Here is a 24169-nt window from a genome sequence, read left to right as displayed (position 1 = left end):
TGTGAGTTGATAATTTTAATGGTTTATCTAAGGTGGCAACTTAAACACACATCTGGGTGGATTGAGGCACCTGATGTCTATCAGGACTTGCCTGTTTTTTTTGGACCGCCACCCAGGCTCAAAGGGATCATAAGATCTTTCATGCTAGAAACTTCCGTGTGCAGCCAGAGGCCATTATGGGCTCTGGCATAGTTGACTAAGTTGTGCGAACTCTTACAGTGGTGGACTAGCAGATGTAGGGGATGTAGGTGTACCGGTCTACCCGATCGTAAGGTGCTAGCGCTTCTGAAAGACTATGTCTCGGTCATCCGTCTTCTCAAACACCCTGTAGTGCGGGAAACCAAACGGAGGCGATCGAGTCTTGTGGGGAAAAGTGCGCAAACCTCTGCAGAGTGTACAAACTAATCATGATTAGCCGTGTCCCCGGTTATGGACAACTTGAGTATATAGTACTTGAATATCTTGTGAATCTTAACATGTTACTTCTAATTAATGTTGTTCGGTTTTAATTGTTCACTTAATTGGGATCAGAATGCTGTCAACCATTCTCGATGTTTAACAACCACCTTGATAGTTAAATAAATTTATTCCTTTGCAGTAGGGAAAAATTGGCTTTACGCAAAAACCTTATAACCATAGAGCTTTTCCACCAGCCAAATATGCATGTAGTGATAGCCTTTATTCATCATCCTCTATGGTGTGAATTTGCCAGTACATTCAATGTACTGACCCTCTGTGGCTGCAACGTCTCATGTTGCAGGTTTCTTACGTCGAGTAAGTGATACGTTAGGGTTACGATTTCTACACTCAACTTTGCCGTTGGTTATGATGGGAAACCACAACCTTGTTGCTTCCGCTATTTTGGATTTGAGGTAATAGTATTTATGTTACTTTTACATGTGATTTACCTCTGTTATAAATCCTCGAGTACTGTGTGTGTCAGCATACAGATCCAGGGATGACACTTAAGCATAGAGACTTGACCCATTCGGGTCGGGTCACTACAGTACCCAAATTTGCCGTAACGGAAGTTAATCGACATTCCGGCAAACTCAAGGGCCTCTCGGGGTACCTGCAAATTCATCACGACACAATGGATGGAGACAAAACCCAGCAACTTTACAAGTCTTTCACAAATTTGTTTGCAAGTTCTTATATGTAATAAAGATGAGCCTCAAAGATGAGCCTCCAATGCTGATTTGTTTGCCTCAAGACAAGATGAACCTCCAATGCAACAAGTAATAAAATGTTTGCAAGTTCTGATATGTTTGCAAGATGAACCTCCAATGCAACAGTCTTAGACATTAGGACACTACAATGATCTACAACCTTATGTAATGTGCCAACTCCACAGATTTCTTTTTCACAGCTTTTATATTATTTCTAGAAGCAACACAATAGGGTTAAACACCAGAATCTTGAGTCTAATTAAACCCTGAAATAAACATTTCTCTTTCCCCTCCCCCCTCCTATCCCTCTGTCTCTCTTTCCCAGCTCCAACCCCAAACACAAATTAAGTTAGCCATGGTTTAAACACCAGCTCATTCATTCTCACCTCTGGTCCAGGTGCTCTTCTCCTCCTCGTGCCTCTATCCTCTCCCTCAGCCCAGGAACAGCTGCGCATTCTCAGCAAAAAGCAACAGCTTGTTCAGACACTTCTTTTTTACTGTGTTATTCCAGCTAGGAAAAAAAACTTTGCTTCAAAAGCAAATAAGAGCAGGAGTGCAAGCATCTAATGCTTGCTGCTCTTCTTCTTGCCACTTGCAGCACTGCAACTTGCTTCCTGATCCTCCTAATGCACCATCACAAAATTAAGTTCAGGTTAACCCAATGGTTCCAGATTATTTAATGTGTGTGGCCCAATTTATCTAGGGTTTACTCAATGGAGAGTAGTACTAGTATAGAAGTAAACAAAATCATGAGAGCTTGCGCCTGAATATACCGACACCCAACCGTGGCTAACTTAATGAGCTCCAATTCCCATTCTTATACACTACTAGCTAAGGAGAGGAGGAAGAGAGGAGAAGAGAGGCAGAGGGAGGAGGGTTACCTGACCATGATGAGGAGGCGCGGGGGCGGCGACGGAGACGGAGGCGCGGTGGCGGCGGCGGCGTGGGGGCGGCGACGGAGACGAAGGCGCGGGGGCGGCGGCGGCGATGGAGACGGAGGCGCAGGGGCGTGGGGGCGGCGACGGAGATGGAGGCGCGGGGGCGGCGGCATGGGTCGGGGCAGCGGGGGGAATTAGCTAGGGGGCGAGGGAGAGGGACGAAGGGGATCTGGCGAGAGGGAGGGAATTAGCTAGGGGGGAATCTTACTAATGACGCACCTGCGGTCGGTGCGCCATTAGTAATCTTTTTTTTACATAGCAATGGCGCACCAGGCAGAGGTGCGCCATTAGTAATCTTTTTTTTACATAGCAATGGCGCACTAGGCAGAGGTGCGCCATTAGTAATCTTTTTTATATATAGCAATGGCGCACCAGCCAGAGGTGCGCCATAAGTATTTTTTTTGTTGCATGTAATAATTTTTTAGAAAATGAATATGAATATGAAATAGTAATATATTTTTATAAAAACCGTAATAATTGTTGTTTAACAAAAATTGTAGTCTACACTTTTTTATTATTATTTTTGAAAAAATGAAGAGGGGAGAGGAGGCGCGGGTGGGATCGAGATCGAGATGGAGGGGGAATCGAGATCGAGATGGAGGGGGATCAAGATCAAGTGTCCTCATGAATATTCAATATTTTATCATATTGAATATGAAAAAATGTCATCAAATTTAAAAAAATATTCATGAATTCAAAAAGTGCCCATGAAATTTAAAAATATTCATGATATCAAAAAGTGCCCATGAAATACAACCGAGAAATGAAGACTACGATTTAAATACAGTCGATCTTAGCTAGCTATCTGTTCATAATCTTCTTACCCTTCTTTTTTGCAAATGGAGTTCTTCTGTGGAACGGACATCCTTTAGGTAGGGTGGTCCTGCTTCTTGTTGTGGTGTATGCTGCTACTTCATCTTTGTCGTCATGTTCGATCTTCGGGTCGCCGTACTTGTCGAAGTCTTGCTCATTGGCTACTCCATCCATTCCGATGATCTTCCTTTTGCCTCTCCTCACGACAACACGACTGGGCTTTGACTGATCGGTAATGAAGAAGCATTGGTCCACTTGGGAAGCCAGTACCCATGGCTCATTTTTCGCGGTGACGTTTGCGCCTGCGGTCTTGGATTTGGCTTCGAGTATAACCATGGTGGTGAAATACCGGTCTTCTTTTAGGACGCTCTTGGCCCATCTGACACGGAACATCGGGACCTTCTCTCCAGCGTAGCTCAGCTCCCAGATCTCCTCGATCCTTCCGTAGTATCTGTCCTTGTCGTTACCGGTGTAGGATTCCATCGTTACCCCGGAGTTCTGATAACCATCGCTCTTCATGTCCTTGTCCTCGGTGTAGAATGTGTAGCCGTTGATATCATACGCCTCATAGGTCATCAGGTTGTGCTCGGCGCCCTGTGACAAGGCGAATATGAGTTGTTCTTCCGCGGAAGAATCCTCGTGTAAAGGGTACAACAGAAGCTTCTGCTTGAACCAACACGTGAAACATGAGTTGTGCTCGTTGATTATATCTCCGTCCATCCTCTGTTGGCCTCGGTCATTGTACGTCTTCTCAACAAAGGTTTTGTGCTCTACCACCCAAGGATCGACCACGTCTATGTGTTGTAGCGCGACTAGGTTTGCTCTTTCAAAGTCGGTGAGTCGACCCTCGAAGTCGACATGCATTTCGTGGCGACCCTCACGGTGACCCCATCCAGCGAACCTGCCGAGGTACCTGTCGACGGGCACACCAACGGGGTTCTCGATGCCTAGATAATTCGTGCAGTAGGAGATGCACTCTTCGGTCAGAAACCCCTGGCTATACTTCCCTCTGGACGTGACATGTTGCGAACGTATCCTTTGATGACACCATTCATCCTTTCGAACGGCATCATGCTGTGCAGGAACGTCGGCCCGAGTTGGATGATATCCTCCACGATATGGACCAGCAGATGCACCATAACGTCGAAGAATGCGGGCAGGAAGTACATCTCAAGCTCGCATAGTATCACCACGATCTCTTCATGTAGCCTTCTGAGTTGCCTCACGCCAACCGACTTCCGAGAGATGACGTCGAAAAAGTTGCATAGGCCAAATAGCATTTCATGGACGTGCGCGTCCATGATCCCACGGATTGCAACTGGAAGTATCCGCGTCATCAGCACGTGACAGTCGTGAGACTTCATCCCGCTGAACTTCTGCTTCGCTGGGTCTAGGTATCTGCTTATCTTCCCCGCGTAACCGTAAGGAAGTTTTACTCCTACAAGGCAGGTGAAAAACTGCTCGATCTCCTCCTGACTTAGAGTGAAGCACGCGGGAGGGTAGTCATTTCCGGTCTTCTTGGCCTTTTTGCCTTTGCGACGACTTTCTGTGTCCTGCTTCGCCTCATCATCATTAGTGTGAAGCTCCTGCCTGATGCCCATTGATTTCAAGTCTGCCCTTGCTTTCGGCCCATCTTTGGTCCTCTCTGGCATGTTGAGCAGGGTACCAAGCAGACTCTCGCACACGTTCTTCGTGATATGCATGGCATCAAGGCTGTGAGGCACACGGTGGATCTTCCATTACGGAAAGTCCTAGAAAACAGACCTCGTTTTCCATACCTTCAGCAGCAGCTCTGGCGCCTTTCGCTTCTTTTCTGGCTCTGGCGCCTTTTGCTTCTTTCCCGGAAGTGGGCAATCTTTCCAATTTTTCAACAGCCTGTCTATTTCCTCGCCGCTCCTCGTACGCGGGCGTCTTCGGAGTTCGGTTTCACCATCGAACAGATCCTTGCATTTCCTCCACGGGTCATCGTCGTGAAGCCACCTTCGATGTCCCATGAACACGGTTTTCGAAGACCCGGGATCTCTATCTAGCTGGCGATACATTGTGTCATCCATGCACCTGACGCATCCAGAAAATCCGGGGACCACCTGCCCCGCGAGATATCCGTAATCGATATAGTCGTGCACCGTCGTGAGCAGTGCGGCTCTCATAGGGAAATATTCTTTCTCTACGGCGTCCCACGTATTGGCTGGTGTTTTCCACAGCGTGTCTAGCTCCTCTTTCAGCAGCCCCAGATACAGATTGATGTCGTTCCCTCGTTGTTTCGGCCCTTCAATTAGCATACTCATGTGAATGTACTTCCTCTTCATGCACAACCAGGGGGGAAGGTTGTACATCCACACAAACACAGGCCAGGTGCTATGTGTGCTTCTCTGGCTGCCAAACGGATTGACTCCATCGGTGCTCGCGCCCAGCACGATGTTCCTTGGATCCTTCCCAAATTCTGGGTGTTCGAAGTTCAACGCTTGCCACTGGCTCCCATCCTTAGGGTGACTCAGCATCTTGTCTTTTTTATTTATCTCCGGATCATTTGCGTCATCTTCTCGCTTCTTCTCCTCCCTATCCGCGTGCCAACGCAGGAGCTTTGCTACCTTAGGTTCCGCGAAATACCACTGCAAACGAGGAGTGATCGGAAAGTACCACACCACTTTTTGAGGAGCTTTCTTCCTCTTCTTGTATCGAGTGACGCCGCACACCGGACATATGGTAGACTCCGCGTGCTCGCCCCGATAAATGATGCAATTGTTCATGCACACATGGTATTTCACGTGCGGTAAATCCAGAGGACACACGACTTTATTCGCCTCCTCGAAACTGGTCGGGCACTTGTTCCCCTTGGGAAGACATTCGTGCCAGAATGACATGTTCTCGTCGAAGCATGCGTCGGTCATTTTGTGTTTTACCTTCATCTCCAAAGCCATGAGCGTTACTTTCAGGCGGGTATCCTCGGGTCTGCATCCTTCATACAATGGAGTAACCGCATCTATCTCCAGTTGATCCAGCTTGGCTTTCTCTTGGGCGGCAACTCTTGCGTTATCCATCTGCTTGAGAAGCAGCTCTTGAATATGAGGGTCCTGCACCCAGCCCATCGATGGTCCATCGTCGTCTGCTCCTCCGGCATCTAGATCTTCATGATCATGCCCTTCATCTGCTCCGGCATCTTCCTCATCATCATGTCCGGCATCTTCTACATGATGACTGTGTACAACATCACCGTCGTGATCAAGTCCTGGAGATTCTTCGTCTTCTCGCCCGCCCGAGCCGCGGTGGTTGTCTTGCTGCCCTTCCTCATTTCTTGCCCGTCCCCCATGGACGACTTCATAGTCATCTTCATCACCTTGCCACCGATAGCCATCCATGAAACCACGCAAGAGCAGTTGGTCCCGCACCTGCCCGGAATCCGGGTCCGCAATAAGGCTCTTCAGCTTGCATCTTCGACACGGACATCTTATCTCCGTCTCGTTCTTTTGAAGCATCTCGGCCTTCGTGGAGCTCAAAAACCTATTCACAATGCCTTCGGTCATCGTGCAGACCATGGTCGCCTGCGGGGTAGAGCAAAACGATATTTTAGAACCAAGAAAAAATTTGGCATGACTTTCCCTAAAAATAGGACCAAAAAGAATGCATAGTGCCAAAATTTTCGCCGAAATGGAAATGAATCAACATTCCGGTAAAATATTGGAAACTATCGCATTTCAAATACCGGTACCTGCAAACACAAACATATATGCAACACCACAAACATATGCAACACCACAAACATACATAGATCTAGCTAGGCCACAAAAAGTGCATATGCACGTTGTTGGAGCGAGCTAGGGAGAAAAAAAGTAGATCTACAACATGAAGATAGATTTCCCCTTACTTACCTATCAAAAAAAGGTAATTTCAACACTTAATTTTGATGAATCTATGGTGCAAATGAGGTGAGGAGGAGGAGGCAGCCGACAAGCTTAGAGAAGGAGGTGGGGGGAATGAAGTGAGGAAAGTGAGTGTGTAGGTGTGGCTATCCAAAAATATCTAGCTGGTCCCAGGTTACTAATGGCGCACCACAGAGACATGCGCCATTAGTAACCCAACATACTAATGGCGCACCACACAGACATGCGCCATTAGTAGTTTTGCAAAAAAGTAAAAAAAAATTATACTAATGGCGCACCGTGGCACAGTGCGCCATTACTAGTTTAAACTAGTAATGGCGCACTATGCAACGGTGCACCATTAGTAGTTTTCCAAAAAAGTAAAAAAAAGACAGTAGTGGCGCACTCTATGGCTGGTGCGCCATTAGTAGTTCTAACTACTAATGGCGCACTCTGCCCGGATGCGCCATTAGTATGTTTGAAAAAATGAAAAAAAAAACATTTTGCTACTAGTGGCGCACCGTGTGCCTGGTGCGCCATTAGTGTCTTCCACACTAATAGCGCACCAACAGACGGTGCGCCATTAGTATATAGTAATGGCGCACCACATGTCTGGTGCGCCATTAGTGTCATTTCCATCTATAGCCCTTTTCCTAGTAGCGGCGCTCTGACTGGATCAAAATCAAAATCAATTTGGTGACATGCATTTAAATTTTGCTTGTGAAATACAGTACGTGGTCAAACTTTGACCCAAAATACGCGAAACAACAAAAAAATACTTCCAAGACCAGCGCCGCTCTTCCGTTGTTCTCCTATTAAACCACCGCCGCTCCTCTCCTGTTCCAATCTAAATGCAGCGCCATCCTCTCCTCTTCCATTTGAAAACCACCGCCCCTCCTCTCCTGTTCCAGTCCAAAACCAACATCACTCCTCTCCCGTTCTAATCCAAAACCAGCGCTGCTCCTGTCCTCTTCCATTCAAAAACCACTGCCGGCGAGTGAAGGTGCTGTGGAGAAGTAGATCGATGGAGGAGTACAACTGATACGTGAGGATCGCAGACAGCGACCCTATGAAGCTAGCTAGGATGTTGGAGATACAGTCTTGGTTTGACAACAAGGACCAACAAGCGGCGACGGCGACATCCATGGCGAAATATCTGCAACAGAGCAAAAAGGCGGCGATACTCCCGGAGGGAGTCGTGCCGGAGTACATAGAGCTCCTTCTCTGGGCCATGGAGCAAACAGATTCACCGAATCCGATCGTGAGGGAGCGGTGGTGGGAGTATCGATCCCAGATGGAGCATCCACCAGAGATTGAAGGATCGAGCATCTACAAGGTGCCGTTTGTGAGGGTGTCCTGCCAGAGCGAGCCGGTGGAGTCTTCGTCGACCGAACCCAACTGCAAGAGGAGAAAAGCAGTTGGCCCGATGATGCTTCCCCTCCATCGTCTCCCTCGCCAGTCACATCGTCTCACGGGGTGGCTGTCTGCCGCCGAGGAATAGGAGGGTGTCGCGACCCGACCCGAATGGATCAAGCGCTCTGTGCTCAGGTGTCATCCCTGGATCAGTAATGCTGACACCACACAGTACATCGAAGGATTTATAGCAGAGTGGCAATCACACACTTATTACATCGTTGTCTCAAAGAGAACTTATTACAATAAAAATGGCTTAAGGCCATCTAATGTCGATAACAGCGGAAGACTTGGAAGAATAACGGGTCCATCAACTCCAACGGCATCACTGAGTATAGAACCACGACCTAAAAGCACCTTACTCGTCGTCTGAAAAGTCTGCAACATGAGAAGTTGCAGCCCGAAAACGGGTTAGCACATGGAATATGCTGGCAAAGTAACACATAGAGAGTAATGGAATGAAACAGCTATACTATATGCATATATGGCTGGTGGAAAGCTCTATGGTTACAGTTTTTGCGTAAAGCCAATTTTTCCCTACTGCAAAGGAATAAATTTATTTAACTATCATGGTGGTTGTGAAACATCGAGAATGGTTGACAGCATTCCGATCCCAATTAAGTGAACAATTAAAACCCAACAACATTAATTAGAAGTAACATGATGAGATTCACATGATATTCAAGTACTAGATACTCAAGATGTCCATGACCGGGGACACGGCTAATCATGATTAGTTTGTACACTCTGCAGAGGTTTGCGCACTTTTCCCCACAAGACTCGATCGCCTCCGTTTGGTTTCTCACACTACAGGGTGTTTGAGAAGACAGATGACCGAGACATAGTATTTCAGAAGCGCTAGCACCTTACGATCGGGTAGACCGGTACACCTACATCCCCTACATCTACTAGTCCACCACTGTAAGAGTTCGCACAACTTAGTCAACTATGTCAGAGCCCATAATGGCTTGTGGCTGCACACGGAAGTTTCTAGCATGAAAGATCTTATGATCCCTTTGAGCCTGGGTGGCGGTCCAAATTTAAAAACAGGCAAGTCCTGATAGACATCAGGTGCTTCAATCCACCCAGATGTGTATTTAAGTTGCCACCTTAGATAAACCATTAATTAACAATACTCACATCTGTCATGGATATCACTCACCCAATCCACGTCTACTAGCATAGCATGGCATAAAAGCAAACGTAGAAGTAACTCCCAAAGGTTTCATAATTAAACAGGTAATAGGTACTACCTCATCTACTTCCCATCCCACAATTTAATTAGATCCTAATCATGCAATTTGTGAGGATTGATCTAATGCAATAAAACATGGGTTGTAGAAAAGGTATGATCAAAGTGTTACTTGCCTTGCTGATGATCCGCGAGACCTAGGGTTTCGAAGTAACAAGCGGCGCAATCTGGGTGATCTATCGCAGACAAACAACAAGCACACAATAAGTACTCATCTAATGCACAGGTAAAACTCAAACAAGAGAACGAACCAGAAAGTTCAACTTAAGAACTCCGGTTGCAAAGAAAGAACGAACCGAACAAAGAAACGGAAAACAAACGGCGGAAGAAAACAACTCAGTTCTAGCAAGTTGAAACTAGGTCAAATTTTACCGGGGCAAAAACTTGTTTAAGTTGATTAGACGGAACGGCGGTTTCGAAACAAAACTCCAGGCGCTTGAATCACCCGATTCCGATAAACGAGCGAGAAGAAAGACTAGAACGAAGATCGGATCTGAGATCACGATCGCGGAATAAATCCGACGAAAAGAAAGAGACGAACGGTTAAACGAACGGGCGTCGTTAACCGGGAAAAATCGGTGATGACGTTCGTTGAGACGAACGGTCCGAAAGAAGAACAAAAACCGATCTAGGGTTTTCGGAAGAAAACCGAAAAGAAACGGAAAACCGATCTAGGGTTTTCGGAAGAAAACCGAAACAAAAACCGGAAGAAAAGAAAAGAATCGGAGAGAAAATGGAACGGTTCTTTTAGGAAAAACCGGACCGGGGGAGAAAAAGAAAGGCACGGCTACCTCGGGAGGTGGGCTCCGGGCGGCGGCGGCTACTAGGCGGCGGCGACGGCTTGGGGCTGCGCGCTGCTGCTTGCTGCGGCTTAGGAGGAGAGAGGCTTGGGTTTTTGATGTGAGGAGAGGGGGGGGGTAGAGGGGTATTTATATTGGTGAGGGGAGGGGGTTTCTTGGGGTAGGGGACAAGAAATAGAGTAGGAATAGGAAAGAAAAAGAGGAAACGAAGTAGGACTAAAGTCCTACTAGGACTCCAAAAGGGGCGGCGGCGGCAGCCTCCTGGCGCCTGGCGTGCGCGGCGCGGGCGATGGCCTGGCCGGCCGGCTGCTGGCTGGGCCTTGGCCCAGGGCGCTGCAAGACTTTTTTTAATCGGTTTCGCGCGCAGAAAAACACAGAAAAGAAAATCTAAACGGACTCAAAAAAAATCTAAAGTAAATTTTCCCCGACTCCTAAAAATGAGTCGAAAAAAATGAACTTTTCTCCGGGCCTAAAATGCAATTTTCGAAAACGCGCATTTTTCCCTATCCAAATGAAATGCAAATAAACTCCGGCAAACCAAAATTTGACTTATTCATTAAATCTTCATTTTTCCTAAATTTGGGAAAGTCATATTATTCCCTCTCTTATATATTTTTTTTAATATCGGAAAAATAATTGAAGATGAAATAAATAAATCAAGTGATCCTCTTTTCAAATTTGAGAAAACTCTCAAATATGAAAATAACGAAATCTCCAACTCTCTCCGAAGGTCCTTGAGTTGCGTGAAATTTCTAGGATCGACCAAAATGCAAGAAAATATGATATGCATGATGATGTAATGCATAACATTCCAAATTGAAAATTTGGGATGTTACAAACCTACCCCCCTTAAGATGTATCTCGCCCTTGAGATTCGGGTTGGCTAGAAAATAGGTGAGGGTGGTCCCTTAGCAAATCTTCTTCTCTTTCCCAGGTGGCTTCATCCTCTGAGTGGTGGTTCCACTGAACTTTGGAAAACTTGATAACCTTGCTGCGAGTAACTCTGCTGGCATAATCAAGAATCTGGACTGGCTTCTCCTCATACGTTAAGTCGTCCTTCAACTGAATCGCTTCGAGTGGCACGGTAGCTCTTAGCGGTACCTCCGCCATCTCGGCATGACATTTCTTCAGCTGAGAAACATGGAATACGTCATGAACTCCTGACAGTCCCTCTGGTAATTCCAACTTATAAGATCTTATACGGTCCAACGAAACGCGGTGCTAATTTTCCCTTAACTCCAAAGCGCTTAACTCCTCAAAGTGGGGATACTCGAAGATAAACTCTGTCTCCGGTTTCGTAAACTGTCTCCTTGCGTTTAGAGTCTGCATAGCTCTTCTGCCTGGACTGGGCTACCTTGAGCCTATCGCGAATCAACTTAACTTTCCGTTCAGACTCCTTAATCAAATCTGGTCCAAAGAATTGACGGTCTCCAACTTCGTCCCATGACAACGGTGTCCTGTACCTCCTTCCGTATAAAGCTTCGAAAGGTGCCATCTCCAAACTGGTTTGGTAACTGTTGTTATAAGAAAACTCCGCATACGGCAAGTTATCGTCCCAACTAGATCCATAATCTAGTGCACAAGCTCTCAGCATATCTTCCAAAATTTGATTGACTCTCTCCGTCTGTCCATCTGTCTGCGGATGAAAAGTTGTGCTGAACTCTAATCTGGTTCCTAAAGTTTCATGCAACTGATTCCAAAACTTTGAGGTAAATTGGTTTCCTCTATCTGATACGATACTCCTCGGAACTCCATGCAAACAAATGATCCTAGTCATGTATATCTTTGCAAACTTAGCACTGGTGTAAGTGGTCTTAACTGGAATGAAATATGCTACCTTCGTCAAACGATCAACTACTACCCATATCGAGTCATAGCCTGCTTTCGTCCTGGGTAGTCCTGTGATAAAATCCATGCCTATCTTATCCCACTTCCATTCGGGTATCGGCAATGGCTGTAACAATCATGTTGGCTTCTGATGCTCTGCCTTTACTCTCTGGCATACGTCACAAACTACTACATATGCTGCAATATCCTTCTTCATTCCGGTCCACCGGAATGTTTCCTTTAAATCCAAATACATCTTGGTATTCCCTGGGTGAATCGAGTACGGTGAATCATGTGCCTCCTGCAAAATCAACTTCCTGATCTCCGGGTCATTGGGCACATAAACACGGTCCTCAAACCATAGGGTATCGTGTTCATCCTCACGAAATCCCTTTGCTTTTCCTTCGCTCAATTTCTCTTTTATAGCAGCAATCTCCTCGTCAGATTTCTGAGCTTCTCTGATCTTATCCATCAATGTTGACTGAATCTCCAATGCTGCTACATAGCCTCTCGGAACTATTTCCAAATATAGCTCACGAAGGTTTTCTGCTAACTCCTTTGGTACTTCTCCCGTCACTAGGGTGTTGACATGGCTCTTACGGCTCAGTGCATCAGCTACTACATTAGCTTTTCCGGGATGGAAATGCAATCTCATGTCATAATCCTTGATGAGCTCCAACCACCTCCTTTGTCTGAGGTTCAACTCCTTCTGCGTGAAAATGTACTTCAAACTCTTGTGGTCCATGTACACCTCACAATGATTTCCAATGAGGAAATGTCTCCACGTTTTCAGTGCATGCACTACGGCTGCTAACTCCAAATCATGCGTGGCATAATTCAACTCATGAGGCTTCAGTTGCCGTGAAGCATACTAATAAACTCTTCCTTCCTGCATAAGCACTGCTCCAAGTCCTCAACGTGAAGCGTCGCAATACACCTCATAATCCTTGGTCTGATCTGGCAAAATTAATACTGGTGAGGTAACCAAACGTTTCTTCAACTCCTGGAAACTAGCCTCACACTCCTCAGTCCATTTGAACTTAGTATCCTTCTTCAACAACTCCGTCATAGGCTTTGCAATCTTTGAAATGTTCTCAATGAATCTCCGGTAGTATCCTGCGAGTCCAAGAAAACTCCGGATCTCTCCAACTGTTGTTGGTGCTTCCCATTCGGTTACGGTCTCAACCTTTGTGGGGTCAACTGCTATACCTTCTCTGGATATAACATGTCCGAGGAATACAACTTCCTTCAACCAAAACTCACATTTGCTGAATTTGGCGTATAACTGATGTTCCCTTAGTTTCTCCAAAACCAAACGCAAATGTTCCTTATGCTCCTCTTCATTCTTTGAATAAACCAGGATGTCATCAATGAACACTACGACGAACTTATCCAAAAACTCCATAAACACTTTGTTCATCAGGTTCATAAAATAGGCAGGTGCGTTAGTCAATCCAAATGACATAACGGTATACTCATACAGTCCATATCTTGTGGTGAATGCTGTCTTAGGTATGTCCTGCTCTCGAATCTTCAATTGATGGTACCCTGATCGCAAATCGATCTTGGAAAACACTTTAGCTCCTTGCAACCGATCAAAAAGATCGTTGATCATTGGCAGTGGGTACTTATTCTTGATGGTTACTTCATTCAATCCCCGATAATCTACAACCATCCTTAATGATCCATCCTTCTTTTCCACTAGAAGTACAGGTGATCCCCAAGGCGAAGAACTTGGGCGAATGTAACCTTTATCCAATAACTCCTTAATCTGATTCTTAATTTCTACCAAATCCTTTGCTGGCATCCGATACGGTTGCTTCGATATTGGGCCTGTACCTGGCAATAACTCAATCAAAAACTCAATGTCCCTATCCGATGGCATGCCTGGCAATTCCTCAGGAAATACATCAGGAAAATCCTTTACCACTGGTACTTCCTCCTGCACAACTCCTGATAAGGAATTTACTTGTGTCCTGTTTGGCACATGCCGGGATACATACTTGATCCTTCTTCCTTCTGGTGTGGTAAGAAAAATTGTCTTACTGGCGCAATCGATGTTTCCTCCATACATCGACAACCAATCCAAACCAAGAATCACATCCAGACCTTGGGATTCCAGAATAATTAAATCCGTTGGGAAAACATGCCTTCCTATACTTAATGGCACTTGAAAACATCCTTGTCTGGCCATGTACTCTGCTCCTGGTGAGCTTACTAGCATAGGTGTTTTAAGAATCCTAGTGGGCAAGCTATACTTTTCCACAAATCCCCTTGATATGTATGAATGCGATGCACCAGTATCAAAAAGAACGAGTGCAGTAAATGACTTAACCAAAAACATACCTATTACTGCATTGGGCTGATCTTCAACCTCCTCCACATTAACGTGGTTCACCTATCCTCTATTGAAAGGGTTCGGCTTCTTCCCAGAGCTTCCATTGCCATTTCCATTCTGGCCTTCAGGACATTCATTTGCATAATGCCCTGGCTTCGAACACTTATAGCAAGTGACGTGGCTCAGGTCCTTCTTGGCTAGGGTGGATGGGGTGGTCTGGTTCTGGCCGTTGCTTCCTCCATTCCCATTACCATTCTTGTGGACATTATGGTTGTGCGAGCTACCTCCTCCATGGGTATGCTGAAACTGAAATCCTGGTTTAAGGGCAAAACGGGGCTTTTGTTGGGCTCCAGAGTTATACTTCCCCTGTCCATATTTCCTCTTGCGGTTCTCAATCTGCTGTTGCTTCCCTTCAATCATGATGGCACGATCTACCAACTCCTGGTAGTTGTTGAAACTCACTACCATCAACTGCATGCTTAGCTCATCATTCAATCCTTCCAGAAACTTCTCCTGCTTAGCTGCATCCGTAGCAACGTCATCTGGGGCATAACGTGCTAACTTGCTGAAGTCGTTAACGTACTGGCCAACTGTCCTTCCTCCTTGGAGTAAGTTGCAAAACTCACTCTTCTTTATGGCCATAGCTCTTGCTGAAACATGGGCAGTGCGGAAAGCTTGCTGAAACTGATCCCATGTGGCAGTGTCAACTGGGTAAGTGGCTGTGAAATTCTCCCACCATATTGCCGCGGGTCCATCTAGCTGATGTGCGGCAAATTTCACTTTCTGACCATCCGTGCATCCTGCAGTGGTCAACTTCCTTCCTATCTTGCAGAGCCAATCGTCTGCTACTATCGGCTCGGTGCTACTAGAAAAACCGGTGGATTCAGCATAAGGAAACGGGCTAAGTGGTCAACAGGTGGTGGTGGTGGGTTGTTGTTGTTGTTCTGCTGGTTCTGGACTAACAACTGCATCAATTGATTCTGCTGCTAGATCAACTGAGTGAGCTCCGGTGGAAATCCATTGTCACGTCTCGGAGGCATCTGAGGGTTTAGAAAAGACGAGAATTGAGAATAGAGTGAGGTCTAAAGGGAAAACACTACCCATATGCACATGAGGAAAAAACACACAATTCACTTCAATCAATCAAACAAGGGCTTACAAACGATCTAAAGCTATCGCAAAAGTGCTTGACTATAATGTTTACATGGGGGAATACTACTACTATTTGGTGGTCATCTAGAAATTTGAACCGGTGGAAGACTCCATGATATCTGCTCCAGCTTCGTCTTCAAAGTCGGGTTCACTTGGATCCGAATCGGTGTCGTCGATGATGATGTAGTTGTCCGGACATGCGACGTACTCGTCTTCCTCCGTGGATGCTAACCTCCTCTTGAGTTCTTCAATCTCCTGCTTAAGATCGCCATTGTGTCTTGCTAGAGCTACGATCTCGTCCATGTAGTCCTTGCGTGTAGACTGCAGTTCTCCTTCTAGCTCGATGATCCTTGCCTTTGCATTCTTCAACTCTATCATATCATTGCACATCTGGTTCTCGTGGCGTCGAATGTGCTGGTTTAACTCCTGGATGGATGATGCAATGGATCTATCCTTCTTGGTGATGACTAACTCCCATTGTTCATCTCGGCGTCCGCAAATCAGGTAGATAGTGTCCTTGAGGTCTTCTTGGTAGACTTCTCCAATGCGTCCTATGGTGATATGAGCTGCCATGCTCCTTCCCAGACACTAGGTTGGTGTATTGAAAACACTATCTATAGGCTTCGTGATTGGCGCGAATGTTCTTCCCGGAACATGAGCTTGAATCTTCCAGCGCTCCTCTTCAGGCAGAGTGGCGTTGAAGGTTCCCGTGAAGCTTGGTAATCCAATGTTCAGGTACTTGGTGACTTCCTTCAGGTGAAATCCAAATGGTGTGCCTTCATCCGGTTGAGCGTACTTAATCTTTGCGTGTGTCATCCTAATAGAGTAGAAAAGATGAGGAGTTAGAAAATGAGAAGAGAATGGTGTTCTATGGCTTTAACTTAGTGGTCGTGTCCTACAGTCAGCGTGTGCTCTGATACCATCTCTGTCGCGACCCGACCCGAATGGATCAAGTGCTCTGTGCTCAGGTGTCATCCCTGGATTAGTAATGCTGACACCACACAGTACATCAAAGGATTTATAGCAGAGTGGCAATCACACACTTATTACATCATTGTCTCAAAGAGAACTTATTACAATAAAAATGGCTTAAGGCCATCTAATGTCGATAACAGCGGAAGACTTGGAAGAATAATGGGTCCATCAACTCCAACGGCATCACTGAGTATAGAACCATGACCTAAAAGCATCTTACTCGTCGTCTGAAAAGTCTGCAACATGAGAAGTTGCAGCCCGAAAACGGGTCAGCACATGGAATATGCTGGCAAAGTAACACATAGAGAGTAATGGAATGAAACAGCTATACTATATGCATATATGGCTGGTGGAAAGCTCTATGGTTACAGTTTTTGCGTAAAGCCAATTTTTCCCTACTGCAAAGGAATAAATTTATTTAACTATCATGGTGGTTGTGAAACATCGAGAATGGTTGACAGCATTCCGATCCCAATTAAGTGAACAATTAAAACCCAACAACATTAATTAGAAGTAACATGATGAGATTCACATGATATTCAAGTACTAGATACTCAAGATGTCCATGACCGGGGACACGGCTAATCATGATTAGTTTGTACACTCTGCAGAGGTTTGCGCACTTTTCCCCACAAGACTCGATCGCCTCCGTTTGGTTTCTCGCACTACAGGGTGTTTGAGAAGACGGATGACCGAGACATAGTCTTTCAGAAGCGCTAGCACCTTACGATCGGGTAGACCGGGACACCTACATCCCCTACATCTTCTAGTCCACCACTGTAAGTGTTCGCACACCTTAGTCAACTATGCCAGAGCCCATAATGGCTTGTGGCTGCACACGGAAGTTTCTAGCATGAAAGATCTTATGATCCCTTTGAGCCTGGGTGGCGGTCCAAAATAAAAACAGGCAAGTCCTGATAGACATCAGGTGCCTCAATCCACCCAGATGTGTATTTAAGTTGCCACCTTAGATAAACCACTAATTAACAATACTCACATCTGTCATGGATATCACTCACCCAATCCACGTCTACTAGCATAGCATGGCATAAAAGCAAACGTAGAAGTAACTCCCAAAGGTTTCATAATTAAACAGGTAATAGGTACTACCTCATCTACTTCCCATCCCACAATTTAATTAGATCCTAATCATGCAATGTGTGAGGATTGATCTAATGCAATAAAACATGGGTTGTAGAAAAGGTATGATCAAAGTGTTACTTGCCTTGCTGATGATCCGCGAGACCTAGGGTTTCGAAGTAACAAGCGGCACAATCCGGGTGATCTATCGCAGACAAACAACAAGCACACAATAAGTACTCATCTAATGCACAGGTAAAACTCGAACAAGAGAACGAACCAGAAAGTTCAACTTAAGAACTCCGGTTGCAAAGAAAGAACGAACCGAACAAAGAAACGGAAAACAAACGGCGGAAGAAAACAACTCGGTTCTAGCAAGTTGAAACTAGGTCAAATTTTATCGGGGCAAAAACTTGTTTAAGTTGATTAGACGGAACGGCGGTTTCGAAACGAAACTCCAGGTGCTTGAATCACCTGATTCCGATAAACGAGCGAGAAGAAAGACTAGAACGAAGATCGGATCTGAGATCACGATCGCGGAATAAATCCGACGAAAAGAAAGAGACGAACGGTTAAACGAATGGGCGTCGTTAACCGGGAAAAATCAGTGATCACGTTCGTTGAGACAAACGGTCCGAAAGAAGAACGAAAACCGATCTAGGGTTTTCGGAAGAAAACCAAAAAGAAACGGAAAACCGATCTAGGGTTTTCGGAAGAAAACCGACACAAAAACCGGAAGAAAAGAAAAGAATCGGATAGAAAACGGAACGGTTCTTTTAGGAAAAACCGGACCGGGGAAGAAAAAGAAAGGTCCGGCTACCTCGGGAGGCGGGCTCCGGGCGGCGGCGGCTACTAGGCGGCGTCGGCGGCTTGGGGCTGCGCGCTGCTGCTTGCTGCGGCTTAGGAGGAGAGAGGCTTGGGTTTTTGATGTGAGGAGAGGGGGGGGTAGAGGGGTATTTATATTGGTGAGGGGAGGGGGTTTCTTGTGGTAGGGGACAAGAAATAGAGTAGGAATAGGAAAGAAAAAGAGGAAACCGAGTAGGACTAAAGTCCTACTAGGACTCCAGAAGGGGCGGCGGCGGCGGCCTGCTGGCGCCTGGCGCGCGCGGCGCGGGCGATGGCCTGGCCTGCCGGCTGCTGGCTGGGCCTTGGCCCAGGGCCCTGAAAGACTTTTTTTTTAATCGGTTTCGCGCGCAGAAAAACAGAGAAAAGAAAATCTAAACGAACTCAAAAAAAATCTAAAGTAAATTTTCCCCGACTCCTAAAAATGAGTCGAAAAAAATGAACTTTTCTTCGGGCTTAAAATGCAATTTTCGAAAACGCGCATTTTTCCCTATCCAAAAGAAATGCAAATAAACTTCGGCAAACCAAAATTTGACTTATTCATTAAATCTTCATTTTTCCTAAATTTGGGAAAGTCATATTATTCCCTCTCTTATATTTTTTTTAATATCGGAAAAATAATTGAAGATGAAATAAATAAATCAAGTGATCCTCTTTTCAAATTTGAGAAAACTCTCAAATATGAAAATAACGAAATCTCCAACTCTCTCCGAAGGTCCTTGAGTTGCGTGAAATTTCTAGGATCGACCAAAATGCAAGAAAATATGATATGCATGATGATCTAATGCATAACATTCCAAATTGAAAATTTGGGATGTTACAGAGGGGCTGCCCCCCCCCCCCCAGCCCAATAGTCGGGAAGGTTGTGAATTGTCAGGAGGAGCTTAGGGTTGTCAGTATTTGCAGGTTGTGAATTGTGTTTTGTGTTGTGTATTTTGAGAGTACTTTCAGATATGAATGTCTTTTGAATTTCAGATTTGCAGTATTGAGCATATGAAGTATTTTATGAATTCTAGATATCTATTTTTAGCACTTAAAAATGTAGTTTCATAGGAGTATAAAAGTGCAGACAATGTGATTCTCAGAGAAGAAACTGCAAGTTTCAGTTTCAGAAAAGAAACTCCAAGTTCAGTTTCAGATAAGAAACTAAACTTTCAGAGGCAGGGCATTTATATTAACATGGCCTTTTCAAACAGGGTTAACATCATGTTGCAAGTTTTATTCATGGTCGAAAATGGAACTACCAGCCAGTTAACATCATGCTGATCAACATTCATGCATAGCACATCTTCATATGATGCACAGTCAAAATTCCCACACAATGTCGAGTGTGCGAAACACAGAGAAAATGAGGGACGAAGTTTTGGCAAGTGTTGGACGTGGTTTTGGGCTGCCCTGTCTAGGCTTTCATTTTTAACATGCACAACCCACGTCCTCGGATGGGAGGTCCATAGGCCTGTTTGTATTTTCTTAGGGCCGTCATGTATCGACCGGCCTATGGACCTCCCATCCGAGGTTTTATTTTTGGCAGCGCAATTTATGTTTTTTTTTTGAAGAAAACGCAAAGGTCTGTTCTATTTTTATATAAGAATAGGAACGCCAGGTCCAACTTATGTTTCCCTTCTAACTATATTGTATATATTTAAATTATTTTATATGTTGACTGTTTAGTTCACATAATTGGCAAATAGATGACCACTCTCGCAATCCCCTTTGCCCCCGCCACCACCTCCACCCTCGCCGCCGCCCCCGCCACTATCTCCACCCTCGCCACCGCCATAGATCTCGCCGCCACCCCCGCCTCCTGACTCCGGGCGCGCCTGCCCCCCTCAGCAAGTCCGCTCGCGCGCCCCATGGAGTCGTCGGCCATATCTACGGGGGAATGGCTGGAAGACAGGCAGATGTACAAGATGCATCTCCCACATGTCTACAAAGCCTTCCCGCGGATGCTCCAGCCGCTCGACTCCATCGTGCCGGCAGTGCTGCGGGAGACTCGAGGGAGGAGATGGAGGGAGCGGGCGATGCGGATCCGCGACGACGCTCTCTCCTGGACCCAGTGCACGCGCGAATGGAGGGAAGCAGAGGAGGAAGCTGCGAGGGAGGAAGCCAAGGAGGGACCGAATCCGTTCTCTCACTCGCACAGGTATGCTCGGATGTGCAAGGATCATGTGGATTGGGAGCTGCTGAATCTAGCCCTGCGGATCTACTTCGAAGGAGATTTCTTGGAGAAGCATAGGATGCCCCACCCCAGTGAGGCACCGATTGCGTTCGTTCGATGGGCGAAAGGAGAAGTGAATTCAGGAGATCCACACCATGCTGCGAGATGGGAATGCTTGACTGGACTCCTGCCCACCAGCACGCCACCGGAGACGGAGCAGGTGGATCCCCTACCTTACCTCTCCCACAAACCTGCAGAAGATTGAAATTAGGCTTGCAATCTGCTTCAATTGAGCTGTCTGGTGGTTATTTCTGCTTCCTGAGAGACAACATCTGGTTGGAGGATGAGAAGGAACCAGGAACTTCGATGAATTTCCCCTATCACAATGGGGGGTGCGAGCGCCGGTTGGGCAGTGGTACGGCCAACCTCCGCCCCAAATGGGGGCACAATCTGGGCAGGCTCCTGTAATTTCCCAAGATCAATCTACTGGTGGTTCTGACTCTCAGATCAGTGGGAAATCTCAAGGCAAGAATCAGCAAGAGAAGAGATAGGACATCCAGAAAACTGCTCCTACCCCTGCTTCGGGCCTTATGGCATACTCTGAGGTGATCTGCTACAACTGTGGGGAACCAAGGCATCATTTAGATAAATGTGTCAAGCCCAAGAGTTGTTTTATCTGCAAAATGGTTACCCATAAAGTTGAGAATTGCCCTGTCAGAAGGAAAACCCACAGTTCAGCTAGATATGTTGGAAGTGCTGCTCCAGGATTATGTCCACAATTGACAGAATTTTCTGTGACACAGAATAAGATAGTTTTTCCCCTTTCTAGTTGTAGAGCTCTGCCTAGATGTGGTAGTGACCACACTCCTTTGCTCTAGGACTCTGGTCTTAACCAAACTCCAAAGAGCAATAGTTTTAAATTTGAAAAGTGGTGGTTTCTTAGAGAAGATTTTACTGAGCTAGTTAGGAAAATCTGGAATGAGCCTACTGGGAGCAGCTGCCCCTTAGAAAATTGGCAGATCAAAATCAGGAGATTTAGAAGAACTACCAAAGGGTGGAACTCCAATGAGGAAGCTAATCTTAGAAGATACAAAAGGCTTCTCCTCCTTGAGTTTGATTCTCTAGATATTAAGGCAGAAACCACTGACCTCTCTGAGGCTGAGACTAATAGATTAAACTTTGTCCATGGAGAGCTCAAGAAAATTTGGCTTCAAGAAGAAATCAAAGCCAAACAAAGGTCTAGAGATAGGAACATTAAGGAGGGTGATAGAAATATTGCTTACTTCCACGCAGTAGCTAACCAGAGGAGGAGGAAAACCCTCATCCACTCCCTTGATGGCCCTAATGGCCCTGTTACTGAGGTAGATGAGATGCTGAAAGTGGCTAGTGACTTATACAAAGACCTATTTAAGAAAGAAAACCTTCTGGTTCTCTCTACAAAACAATTTTTTCTATGCTTCTGAAAAAGTCTCTACTGCTGAAAATGAGCTGCTAGAAGCCCCATTTTCAGAGATAGAGGTGAAGGAAGCCATTTTTAGCTCTTATCCTGATGGGGCTCCTGGTCCTGATGGGATTCCCTTCTTGTTTTACCAGCATTTTTGGGACTTGGTGAAAAATGATCTCTTAGATCTTTTCCAAGCCTTTTCATAGAGGAGAGTTGGATCCAGCAACTTACTCATGGGGGGTCTGTTGGGGTCATGTTAAATAACTGTGAAAGTGATTTTTTCCTTGCTGGTAAAGGCCTTAGGCAAGGTGACCCCATCTCCCCGCTTTTGTTTAATTTAGTAGTGGACGTTTTTACTAAAATGCTGAGCAAAGCTGCTGATCATAGTCTGATTGCAGGGCTCTGTCATCAAGTCTGCCCTGGTGGCATCATCTGACTTCAATATGCAGATGATACCATCCTTTCCTTAGACAATGACTCCACACATGCTAGCAATCTGAAAACTATTCTAACCTGGTTTGAACAAGTCTCAGGCATGAGAATCAACTACTCTAAAAGTGAACTCATCCCTATCAACATGGATGATCAGGAGTTAGCTGACTTCCTCTCTATTCTAGTCTGTAATAAAGGTATCTTCCCCATTAAGTACCTAGGTATCCCTCTCCACTATGATAAACTGAGGAGAGAGGATATCCAACCCCTTCTGGATAAAATAATTAAAAGGATTGCTGGGTGGAGGGGCAAACTTCTCTCTTACAGAGGTAGATTGATCCTCATACAAGCTTGTTTGTCTAGCATTCCAGTGTATCTCCTCTCCTTCTTCAAGTTCCCTAAATGGGCAGTGAACCTCATCAATTCTTAGATGTCTCAATGCTTGTGGAATGATTTTGAGGGAAATAGGAAGCTACACCTTGCTAATTGGTCCATAGTCTCTATGAAAAAAGATTTTGGAGGCCTAGGCATACCTAACCTCCAAGAAATTAACATCTGTCTTCTAGGGTCTTGGATTAAAAGATTCTATGAGGAAGACCTGAAACCCTGGAAGCTTCATATTGCCCATAAATATCTAGGAAATATACCTAATATTTTTGTCCCTTCCTCCAACCCTAAGACCTCTAGATTCTGGAAAGGATTAAAATCTATTATGCATGCTGTGAAATTTGGCTACAGATGGAACATAGGGGATGGGAGCAGAACCAGGTTCTGGGAAGATACTTGGTTTGGCACATCCCCCCTAGTAGTCCAATTTTGGCCTATTTACTATGTCCGCAATGAGCTTAACAAAAGTGTCAATGAAGTTTGGGACGGTCAATGCCTAAAACTCTCTTTTAGAAGGAACTTTAGTGATAGTCTCATGGAACAATGGTTCCAGTTGGAGGAAATTGCCAAAAGAATTACCTTTACTGCTTAGCCGAATGCCCTGATTTGGTAGCTGGACAATAAGGGGAAGTATTCCTCCAGCTGCCTCTATCATGTTATCAACTTTAGAGGGGTTCCACCCGTGTTTATCCCTGCTGTCAGGAAATTGAGAGTTCCCCCTAAAATTCATGTATTTCTCTGGCTTCTCTCCAAAAACAAATTGATGACTAGGGATAACCTTAGGAAGAGACACATCATCAAACCCCTTGATTATGTTTACTGCTTGGAACAAGAGTCTTGTTCTCACCTATTTTTTGAATGTATAGTTGCTAAACATCTCTGGGCCCATATTGAGGAATATTTCTCTAGTCAGATTGGCTCATCCTTCGAATATGTCGCCAGATTCCGGATTGCTACCAAAAAGTGCTCAGTTTTAAACACTGTTAGCTCAGCTGTCCTTTGGTGCCTCTGGAAATATAGAAATGCTATGATTTTCAGTAACACCTCCTGGATTTCCATTCCGCGGGTCTTGAGGTTGATCAGGAACATGGTGAGGAACTGGGGGATTCTCTCCTCCGGATCGGACAAGGACAAGTTGATGAGATTCGTGGAAACCCTAACAAGATCCCTCCAGAAACCATTGGCGATCACTTGTAGCTGAACAAGGCTCGACCTACTCTGGGGCTGGACCCGTGGGCTCGTCTCAAGATCTCTAATGAAGATGATGGGCACCTGGCGCCGAAAAAGA

The sequence above is a fragment of the Triticum urartu genome, chromosome 2, assembly GCF_003073215.2.
Source record: "Triticum urartu cultivar G1812 chromosome 2, Tu2.1, whole genome shotgun sequence".
NCBI classification, from domain to species: domain Eukaryota; kingdom Viridiplantae; phylum Streptophyta; class Magnoliopsida; order Poales; family Poaceae; genus Triticum; species Triticum urartu.
Note: the sequence above shows the minus strand (reverse complement) of the source record.